A 12,038-nucleotide genomic window follows, 5' to 3' on the forward strand; every position below is an offset into this window, starting at 1 on the left:
TGTAGATAGGGTACAGTATCGGTACAAAAGAAGGGATACCGCCTCATGTAAAACACATTTGACCAGGCTTCTGCTGAAACAACAACGGTCTTCTTACAGTTTCTAATTGCCCGAAAAAGAGTCTCGAACGTAAAGAGGGGAACGTGTTAGTAAGTGCATGTTAACGATTTAATCTGTGTAACTTGCAGGAGTATAATTTGCTTGCACATATATGGTAAAAAGAACACACACACTCGAGGAAGCTATAACTTGTTCTGAACGTGTTCAAATATAACTGTGGATTTTAGACAAACTGTGAATTGGTTGATTCAAGATTTAGCGTGAGGACTAGAGAAGTATAATTTGCTTACACATATGGTGTAAGAAAACACAAGATGGGGCTATAACGTAGACAAATATAACTGGGGATTGTAGGCAAATTGCGAATGGGTACGACCGCTCTATTAGTTGATTCTAGACTTACCGGTAGTGTGAGTAGAGAAGCACGATTATTTGCTTACACATATGGTGTAGGAATACATTAGAGCACGCTACCACGTGTACAAATATAACTGCGCATTGTAGACAAACTGTGAATGAGTACGATTGGTCTATTAGTCGACTCTAGATTCAGTGGACTGTGAGTAGAGAATCATAATCGAGCCCTAGGTGGATATAGCGTGTTAAAATCCATACATACATACATAGCCATACTCTTGTCGGTTAAAATTCAGCCGTGGAAAATGTGAATTGGTACGAATACTGGCTTATATTATTTAGTTTAAACGTTTTCAGGTTTTGGAAATAACAACAACGTTTCTCGTTTCAGTGCAGTGCCAACACAGTGTTTTCTATTAGAAAGAACTGATTTAGTAACCTAGATGTAATTGTCTCACAGCATTTTCAGAACCGCCAGAGTATACCTTAACTACAGTAAGAAACGAAAATATTCACAATAATCACAAATCTATTGAAGAGATCGCAGGGTTAAAAACCCAAGAGGTAAGGGTTTTAAATGCACTGAAAAACATTTTTAGTCATAGCTACGAACTCAGTACAAAGTTTCCTTGGGCTTTAGTTTTGATTGTACAGCGTCAGCCATAGCGTCGTGAGGAAAATACGTCCCCCTTACATTACGTACAGATACCAGTACTCTACTCTAGTAGCACTAGAGTAGAATAGAGAGTAGAGTACTGGTATGGAATCAAATTTATGGACCTAAGGCTCACAAAGGCTTTTCAACGAAAGTTATCTGGCCTATCATCTAACTATAGCTGACTGAAAGTTCTACAGAAATCTACAAAATGCCAAACACTCGGGTTAAAGATCCCTTGACATGATGATGTCATAAGATTTTGTGCTTTGTTGTCACAGAAAGCCCCTCAACCCCAGTATCTGAATCATAAAGTAGATATTCTTTTCTCAAGAACTTACTGATCAAAGTCCACACAAAATTTATAGACCGTTTGTTAATTTTGCAGACGATTCGATGGTGTTCAAATTTGGTACTGTTTATATGCATGTCCGCCGCCATTTTGTTAGTGCTAGGAAACCTGGGAGTCTTCAGACGGACAGATTGAGGTTGACGTCTCAAAGAAAACGAACCCTGACATTTGTTAATAACCACCTGCCGCAGAAGTATCCATTTTGAAATACCAGACCGAGTAACCCACAAAATAGACGGTTTGCGTATGTACCTCGGTAATTCCGTTAAGTGACGGGAAAGGAAGACTGTTGTTCAAAATGTCAAGCGAACTCGCGAGGACAATTATCGAAATTGCCGTTCTCAACGAACACAAAAGCTTCTTGGTTCCTACATGTACACACAATCAAGCTTGCTGGAGTAGTGCAAACATGTCTCTTTTATTCCGCCTATTCTAACTCTGGGAACCCCTCTTTAATAGAAGAGCAGAAGCAGAAAATTCGATGTTTTTTTGGTCGCCGTCGCGCCATTTTGAATTGTACTTATGCAAGCAAAAAGAACCGTGTTCTAATTATTATTATCCAGTAGCACAGGGCGTTGCGTGGGCTTTTGGATCAGTTTTATCCCTCATCATCTCAAAACGAAGTGGTCTATTGACATGTTTTGTTCGTCTGCAACCCGATTCCGAGACACGATATACCCACAACAACCGAGACGAACCGAAAAGTCGGTCGCACATGCGACCTCTTCCGCCAATACAAACCCAACCGTTACACAGCCGTGTGTTTGGGATACGAATCCTCCGACCTACAAATACATGTAGCCCCTACTATGTCAAACTGTTTTTTTATACCAAAAGGTGGTCATTCTAAAAATCACTTTTATGACTAGATTAGAAACGTAAAGATTGGCAAAAAAGCCAGCTTTGGAGAATCGTTTGGTACTGTAGTGGTGTAGCACGGCACCTAATGCAAGGCACTTTGCCCAAAACAAACGAACTTCTAGCAGTTCTAAACGAAACGTCAAAAACCAAACATAAATACTACTAATGAAAGATAAAGCGTTTACCGATGTAGAGTATAGCTCATAGGCGAGAAAGAACTCAAAGTACAAATTGTTTCGTTTGAATGGTGTTCAAAATGTGTCTTGGAATGGGCACACGAAAGATTAACAAAATGGCGGCAAGCCGACGACGTACACAATTGTACACATATAGATTTCTGTTTTCAAATCTACGTTTTGGTGTTATTTTGGAATTTACAGCATAATTCCTTAAGCAAAATGAGAAAATTTTGATTGACCTTTCTTTTAGAATTGACATGAGCTTAAAAACAATACAAGAGTATCTCTATGTAAGAATTTCGTAGTCTCGAAAATGCTAAACAATTACATGCACAAAATGCTGTCTGATATATATATATATATATATATATATGTGTGTGGTGTTAAAAAGCTTCAATAAGCATTGAGCAAGGAGCTCCTTACACTGAAAAAAATTACAAGAAAAACTATCTGGATTGTTTTACATGAAGTATGCTTAGGCATGAAGTAAGATATCACAAGGAAAAATATTGTTGTTGTTGTCAAACTTGTTATTGCTACAACAAAAAGGTATTAGTCAAATTTGACATTACTGCCCAAAAAGAAAATAAATTCAGACAAATCTTCGTCAGAAATCCAACACATTCCTGCATAATTATTTTAAATCAGATACGAAAATTCCGAGACACAAAAATCTGTCTGAAATAATAGAAACCGGATCCTTATGGGTCTCTTGATTTTCTGTTAACAGTACACAAACATCCATGATCAGAAAATCCCTTGTTAAAATGTGTATTGGTAAGGATGTGTATTGCGTTTCGGCCTGACATTTCCATATGCCCCTCCCCAAATTAGGATAAGACAGAAAATCCGGTTTAGACAACAAGGTGTCAGACGCATAAATACATAATGATGATTACAGTCGGTTGTGTATTGGGATAGGAGATGTGTATTGGAACGAAACGAATACACACAGAATTAGACAGTCTGAACAGGATGCATTTTTAGAAATACTGCCGTTTTATTCAAGAAAATAAAGAAATGGATGTTAGGGAAAAATTCATCAGGTTTCACCAGGTACCTGTCGCTAAACAGAAAATACACATGAATTCCATGATGAAACCTATTAGGTTTGTTTCCCCATTTATGCGGTATTATAAAGAACTGACATATTTTTATCGCACTAACTAACGAATTTCTGTATTCAGACAGAGTGGTACAGTTCTGACTGTTTTTAAGTAAGCTTTAGACTAAATTTTATGCATGCATGCATGTGAACAGAATGTTTGGAATATATTTTCAATAAAATTCTTCCTGAACAAACCAGGCTAACTAACTGATGCAACAGAAACGAGTATCAAATATCATACTAGTATTAGTTTCAGAAAATCACATGAAAGGCTCATGGTCATGTTAGTTGTTTTTTACTCAAAGGCAAGAGCGTTATTTTGGTCCCTTTGTCTTTTATAATAGATCGGTTTCACTGCTGGGGTTTTGTATATAACACTCTTTTAACGTAAACATGTACTCCTTTGTTGTTAAGATAAACAGCTAATGCTGATTTCTTTTTATTGGTGAAACAATACGTCTTATAAATGTGGTAAGTACTTGTGGAATCACAACAGTTTTGCTAGAAAGAAATAACGATAAAATACTTACGCCATTGGGTTGACATCGGCGCCATCTTGTTGTCACCATTTTGGGTCTAAACGAAACGGCAAACGATATTTCTGCTCTCTATTTTTAAACCTTTACAACATCCCTATACCTACTGACAACCCAAAAACTATCACATGCTATTTTACCAGATTTAAGAAGAGAAATAACTACACATTTGAGGAACAGAATAAAGGTTTTCGTTCCGCCATTTTTGTGGCCGCCACCCTCTCGACTGTCTCACTTGAAAACAGGGGATTAGGAGGTAATCCATGTTCAAATATCACGTGACCTGGATGACCCCTGACCTCGTCGGTAGAAGTGTAGCTGAACGACAATGTTGCACATGCACTTTTTTGTTTCTTAACCGTCGTTGATCCTTTATAATTTGCAAGAATAGAGAAATAAACCAAATGCTTTTGGGTTGAAATTTCGAATCTACGGCTGCCACAATTCTATTGGTTATAACGGGCAATATCATATGTATACATGATATTCTATTATTATTGAAAGCGCTGCGGTACACAAGACATAGAAAATATCATTCCATGTTTCTCAAGAATTAAGAAAGAAATCAGTTTATGCCCCATCTTTTTCTAGCCTCTACCAGGCTCCACGTGTCGTTGGAAAAATAGTAGCGTTTGCCAAATAGACAGATAACATGCCAGAGGAGTTGACAAAGTACAATTGGCGTTTACTGTGCTGTGCTGCTGTGCTATGCTTTTTTACCAGACACGTTATTTTTCTATTTGGCCAACTTAACTATTTTCCCAACGACATGTGGAGCTTGGTGGAGGCTGGTGTCCTTCATGAGTTACGTATGTCCTAAACCTTCATCATCAATAACATATCCATTTGTATATCCTCTGATATATATTGATATTTCCGAGTCGTGTAGCCGAGAAAACGACAACCCGAACGAAGACCGGATGCCCTACATATTTCTGAAATTAGCCGCTGGTATTGACAGGTGGCCCATGTCTCCACGTCGTGCAATAAACACGGACTGACCTTAATTAGTTTCTGTTTCTTTGCCCTGTCATCACGTATCAAAATCATTCGGATCAATGCTCAGTCCCTATGGGGTCTCGGCTAAACGCTTACTTTACCGAAGGAAAAGGAAAAAAACTACATCGATTGTAACTTCAAGATTTTCTTCTTTTGAAAAGTTGTGTTATGTGAGTTGGTATTTCCATGCTTTGTTTCATTGCACTAAATGTAGGTAATTGTATAATGTCAAATTTCAAAATGCATCCATATTTAAAAAAACACGCGAATTTGAAAGAAGCTTCTAATGAAGCGTTAGTAATACCCGAGGTATGCACACTTCAGATATTTAGGTGTTCAAGACATTCTTAAGAAGGTCTCGATAACACCATTGGTTTGAAATGTGGTGAAAGTTTGAGACTTGATATTATGGCAAGGGTTCCATAAAGATGCAATACACTATAAGTTAAACCAGAAAAGTTTCCAAGCGGTGGGAATAAAAATGGAGCAAAACTTTAGATACTGAAAGTAACTGCTAAAATATACATCCGTTGAAAGCATTTTGGTATTGAGTTACATCTTGGTAAGTCATATTTCATTCATATATCTTGTTTAAAATATACATTTTGTGTGAGAATTATACAACAACGATTTTGTATGGATAACACATGTTTGTACCAAAAGTTTTTACCAGTACGCAGTTTTTGTTTTGCATCAAATTTTCCCCCTAACGGTATATTTTCATAACCATCTGTCCGTCTGTCAGCGCGTCTGTTAGTCAGTCGGTGATAAATGTCACCATTCGGTCCTCATTTACTCCGCCCGACCCTCGCCGTGTCAGGCCCAATGCTCCCAAACTATCGGCTCCAAATGTACGGGTCAGAGGTCAGACCAAAGGTGACCACCTTTATTTCCAACTCACGTCATGGGAGCGCTCTAATTAGATTCCATTTGATGTCCGCCCATTCGTCAGCCGTAGATTCAATTTGGCGCGCTGCGATCTTCATGGGATGCCATGCTCGGACCATAACTTAGCCGCGGTGTGGAAGATTGGAAATGAATGACTTTGACCTCCCTTCTTTAACTTTCTATTTCTCAGAGGACAGGCGCTCACGAGGAGAAATTTTTCACCTCGTGGAAAATAAGAAATGCATCATAGTTGGATAAAAACTTTCTGATGATGCTGCGCTGTTACTTATTAGCTGGTAACTTGGTGCTGACATACCATGATATACTTCCGCCGAATATGGCGATATAATTTGTATCTTTCAAGTTAAATTTTATGTGTTTTTTGTTGCCCTTACTTCCCTAGGCCTCCTTCTCCTTGTCTGCCCATTCAATAATAAACTAATCTAGAAGGTAGACTATTTGCTGGCGTCTATAAACCAATGTAGCATTTGACATTAAAGCGTTATATACGTAAGAATTATTTTTCACATTGAAACTTGATCTGACAAATAGCGCTGCTAGTTTTGAGTAATAACCTCCCACGGAACGGCGAATGCGCCTAGCCTAGTGCCTCTCTAAAGCAGGCTTCGTGGAGACCTTCTACGGCTAAGCTGTGTTTCTCAATCTCCGAGCAGATGTATAGAGATCAGGCCCATTCCCATTGTTTTACGCATGCAGCTTCGGTTAGGACTTCTAAGGTCTTCTAACGCTGTGTTCATTGCCTTTGGTACGTAGAAGGCAAACCGTTACAAAGTATTAGAAAAGAGTACTAAATGTTGCAACCAAACACTGAGAATGAGTCATATCATAACATCTGCTTGGAGAATATGTGCTCATCTTTTCCGTGCGTTTTTTAATAGTGCGGTATTGATAAATGGTGACCATTTCTCCACGCATCCTGCCGCCAGTGGATGACGTCCTTGCCCCGGAGACTTCATTACCCGTCCATGATTAACGGACTATCACCCCCATAAGCCGTGATGTCCGCTACAACACCCGTAAATCACGCTAGTTAAGACATCAGCCAGACAAGCTATCGAAAAAGGGCTTAGAAACTACGACTCTTTGAAACAAAATATCTATGTGTGTAGCAGTGAAAACATGATTAATGGTTCTGCTGTTTGGAATAAATTTTGAGAGTGTTAAGATTCGTCTTTCTCTGGTTGGTAGTCTTGACCATCAACATTCCTACTAGAAGAGCTATCTGTCAAATGTTTTAGCAGTACTGATATTTTGAACATCGGAATCCGAAAAACGTAAGTAGCTGGATTAATTAAACAAAGGATTGGTCTTGCAAAAAAAGTAAAAAAAAAATTTATACCAACATTCTCAATCCAAGTAAAAGGACAAGGTGTATTAGAGAGTAGTCTCTACCAGATTTGGCCTAGTTAGGAATAAATGCCTAGTAGGAGTTAATTGGCCTAGGTGTGAACTTGTCAGCTGGCGGATAGCTGGATAGACTGCAAACTGACACTGGCTAAAATTACATGTCAACTATTTGTCCCAAGTTGGCCAAATTCTTCATTATTTCATCCAGCTGACACGGCTGCTTGGGGACTAATTAGAGAGAGAAGGAGAGAGAGAGAGAGAGAGAGAGAGAGAGAGAGAGAGAGAGAGAGAGAGAGAGAGAGAGAGAGAGAGAACTGCAATGAAATATTATGATGTAGTGCATAGTCGGTGTTTTTAGTACAGCTAACCTGTTCTTTTCATAGACAGCTCTTTCTTGTGTCGAGAAGAGCACGGATCCTGTGTCATTATCTCAAAGAAGGGCGACCTGAATATAGGATTAAAACCCGTGTGATCCTGTATCTTTGCGTGATCGTGCGTTTGATATAATAATGATAATAATATCTGGTGTATTTTGCTAGCCAGTCGGTACCCAATATGTTGAGTAATGAGGCTGATTAACTGTGCATTTCTTTCCAAAGTTATCCTGACCATTTCTACCATGCACTTTTGTATTTCCAGGCCAATGAGACGTCATAAGGTGAACAAGGTTACGAGGAGAGCGGCACCTGTTCATTCTGATTGACAGGAGGAGAAGACGACGTTAGATGGATGGAGGACAGTCGGCTAGACAGACGTAGAGCGGAGGTGTGGGAGGGGGGTTGGGCGTTTGGTCAGTCCAACGATGTCCGGCTTTCAGTCCGTCAACGTTTATGGAAGTTGAGCCGCCCGGATTGACCTGGCCGAGCCTTCTAGGGCGCGATGGACCTTACTTGTCAACCGACTGTCCTTAAATCAACTAAATAGGGATTTCGTTAGTTATTCTAGCAATGTCTGGGGATATAGGGGTGAGGACTCGACACGTGTCAAAGTAGTTTTGCCGCTGACCTCCTTTATGTAGGACTTGACAAGGTGTTTCTGGTGAAGCGCATCCGTGTATTTGAACTTGACACGTTAAGAAAGGATGTTTTGCCGTTGTTTGGAGTTGCTACACGTTGATAAAACGCTGTACGTGATGTTGATCCGAGTTTTCAACACTCGGTAACGTTTGACATTCCGGTACGGCTCCCGTGTTCAGCTGTCAGGGACTGAGAATGTCCGACACGCTAACCTCCATAGCAGGCTCTCAGTGGGGCCTTTTTTTGCTCATAAATTAATACACTTTTGCTGGCCATTTCTTTTTGTAATCGGTCGCTTGACCATTGGCCCCATAGTCACCTCACCTAGTCCCATCCTCATCAGGAGGGTCGGGGACTATGGTCGTCTCCAGCACAAGTCATAGTAAGGGGCCAGTAATCAGCGACGACCGGCAATCAGCGACTCAGTACAAAAAGAAACTTTAGTGGCCAACAAAAGTGAATTATGAGCCCAAAAAAGGCCCCAGAGAGCCTGCTATGGAGGCTACGACACGCCAGGAAGTGACCCCGAATCTCTGGAAGTTGTGATTACCGCGAAGAAACCCGAGTACTCCCGAGGGAACCCCGTCGGTCTTACGGCGGGAGCCGAGGTAGGGGTATCGGTAGCGAAAGGGTCACGAGGGAGGTCGCGTCGACGTAAAGAAAATAAAGAAATCTTGGACGGGACAGGTGAAGACGGTGTCGTCTTCCCGCTGAGATCAGACGGCGGAAGATGTTATCGGGTCAGGCGGAGCCGCAGAGACAAAACAGAGCCGAGCCCCTGATAACCCGCACGCCGCTACCACCAAGAAGTCACCCCTACTCTTACTGACAAGTGTTATGGGTTCTATTAAATTTCACGCGCAAAGAACCGCAGAGACAAAACAGCAAAACAGAGCCGAGCCCCGCACCGCACTACCACCAAGTCCATGAAATTACCCCTACTCTTATCGACAAGTGTGCTGGGTTCTTTTACTTTAGTTACGCGCAGATGTTTGACGTCTGAGGCGCATGCATGAAGCTACCACATACACAGTTCCGACCTTCCGCTTTCTGTCCCCATCCGAAAGGACCCTCAATGCAACCCACAAGCCTGGAGATGTCTGAGCAGGCTCGAACGCTTCCTTGCTATATAGTATACTCGTATATATATCTATACATATTTCGTTTGCTAAAATTAGAGAAAAAAAATGATGTAACGAACTTTCAGGCACGTCTTACAAAAAGCTCTCTTTAGGCTCTAAATACAGCTCCGAAATAACTGACTACCTTTCATCTTCGCTGAATTATGTAGACATAATCAAACAAATAGCCTTTGCCTGTTCACAATCCCTTAATCAGCATTAAAACTTTACCTGTTGATAATTTCAACAATAGGTTTAGAACTTTTATAAACCTGTGTGGAAATTGCGGATCCTGCTGTCCATAGCTAGTAGTGCATAGGATCTAACGCACGGAACAAGAGATGATGGATACTTAGTCGGCGTGATTGTAACAATTCATCCACTATATCAGCGTTTTAACATCATTTCCGCAGCGTCGAGAAGTCTGTCCCATCTCTCTATCGCGTTTCACACAACAGTAAGTCATAAAGAATTGTCCAGGACAGCTCCTGGCTGGAGATATTGCCAAGAGCGGTGTCCTTTCGCTATCTTCCCCCCACCTTTCACACAGGCCCATCTACAATGTTTTACGCTCAATCGCCTGGAAGGAAAATTTATATCGTCGCTGGACGTAACCGACAATTTGAAGATGTTGTTAATGTGGTGCTGAAAACACAGCTCGTCAGGCGTGTGAAATCGCATTGAGCTCCAGTCGGAACGTGTCAGCGAGGAGATGACCTTTCCGAGTCGGAAGCCGCTCGGGTGCCGTTTTTGGAAGGCAATAGTTCCAGTCTGTATGAGGCGGAGAGTGCTTGAGCCCGGGTGATAACACGAAGTAGTCATAAAGGCAAACATGGAAACGAATGGACATTTTACGCTGGCTGACTGGACACAAGAAAAAGTTTGGCGCTATAACTTTCAGGGGCCATTCCATGAACATAAATCACCAACCCCCTTTGGAACTTTCCGCCGTGAAAAGGCAGTTCATAGCTATTAGTAATCGCCAGGGGAAGACGTCAAGTTGCAAACACCGACGTATTCAAACGAATCGTTCATATACATGCAACAAAGCAATATACCTACGTCATAATCTCATATCTTCGTCATTTGTTAAACATTTATCATTTTTTTGTATTGAAATTGAAAATTAAAGTCCCGCCCTTCTGGGTGACCTGTATATCCTAAAATAGGGCATGGTTCTTAATAAGCCTCTGCATAGTCTGAATACAGTTTGTACAGTATGCCTCCGGCACTAATTAACCTGTCTACCGGTAACGTTACACTTACTGTGGTAAAGTCACTGCCAACGGCCGTACAGCCACGCGATCGTCTGGTTTTCATTAACTTTTGCACGGTCAAATACCGAGAAAAAAGGATGTACAGTGTCGTATATGTTTCTATGCGGAAATAGTAAGACAAAAGTGGCTGGGAGGACACAAATGTTATGAGATCTTGAATATTTTTGTTTCCCTTTAGATTTAAAAACGACCCTTTCAAATTTCCTAGGAAATACCTCTTTTCTGCATTTTGTTTGTATATCAGCCTGTGTGAGCAAACAAAAATAGTTGTAGCGAATGGCCTCTCTGATGAATGGGAAATCCCAAAAATCCGTGCATAAATCTCTTGTATATTTTGTAAACTTCCTCCCGATCAAATAGCTAAACCCCTCACACCACTAGATTCTGATAGTCGCACCAGCAAACCCTCTAGAAGAACATTTAAAGACTGATAGAACCCATGTTCCACTACTTCATACAACTAAGTATTAGAAAAAAAATTATATCCCTTATGGATTAAGACAAACCTTTGCTTATAAAGCATATCTGTTTCTAAATTTTAGTGTCACGAAGCGAGAAGAAGTCGTATTCACGTAGTAGACGAAGATTCCTGTGTTGGTTGACATTGTATACATTTCATGTATCTTTTATTGTGACCTGTAATTAACCCAGTGTGCAATAAAGGTCATTCGTTCCTTAAAAAAACGATGAACGAATCTCTGTCCTTGTAACACTCCTGTGTCAGACTGGTTATTGCGCCTGTACAAGTCGACTCGGATTAGCGGGGATGAGGCTTGGCTTACAGCGCGTCAAAAAATCATCTGGTCTTTAAATCCAAGACAAATATCAATTAGAAAGTCATTCATCACTGCGCAGCCTCTCCCAAACACCCTTCTGACACAGGACCCGACAGCCATTGTCTAGTACCAAAAGCGTGGAGCTGCAAACGACTGGGATTAACGTGCTGCTGCCCTGATCTGTCGTTTGGGGTGGTCGGTGGGGAGGGGGTTTTGTATGATATCCAGGCAGATCTACCAGTGGCAGAAGTAGTTTAGCTGGCCAAGGAGTGTTCTGAGCCATTGGAACACTCATTGACCTGGTAGATCTGCCTGGAAATTAGGTTTTGCATAGAAAAATAGGTAATTTCAACTTCGAACTCACGTGCGTTTGTTTTGCGTAATATTGTAGTGGAATATGCAAAAAAAATGTACAATAAGAGAAATGTACTTTATACTTATAGATAGATTGAAACATATTCCCCTGCTTCATACACCGAAGTAAT

At 40.8% G+C, this 12,038-nt stretch overlaps 1 long non-coding RNA gene across 2 annotated transcripts in view; it reads right to left on the reverse strand.

Moving 5' to 3' along the window:
- LOC118411523 overlaps positions 1–4,358 on the reverse strand; it is a 33,487-nt gene extending 29,129 nt beyond the window's left edge. For both annotated transcript variants that reach the window (XR_004830686.1, XR_004830685.1), the window contains exon 1: positions 4,103–4,358. This is a non-coding gene — a long non-coding RNA (uncharacterized LOC118411523). The remainder of the gene's footprint in view (positions 1–4,102) is intronic.
- Positions 4,359–12,038: the final 7,680 nt, after the last annotated feature.

Source organism: Branchiostoma floridae, chromosome 3 (assembly GCF_000003815.2).
Source record: "Branchiostoma floridae strain S238N-H82 chromosome 3, Bfl_VNyyK, whole genome shotgun sequence".
NCBI lineage: Eukaryota > Metazoa > Chordata > Leptocardii > Amphioxiformes > Branchiostomatidae > Branchiostoma > Branchiostoma floridae.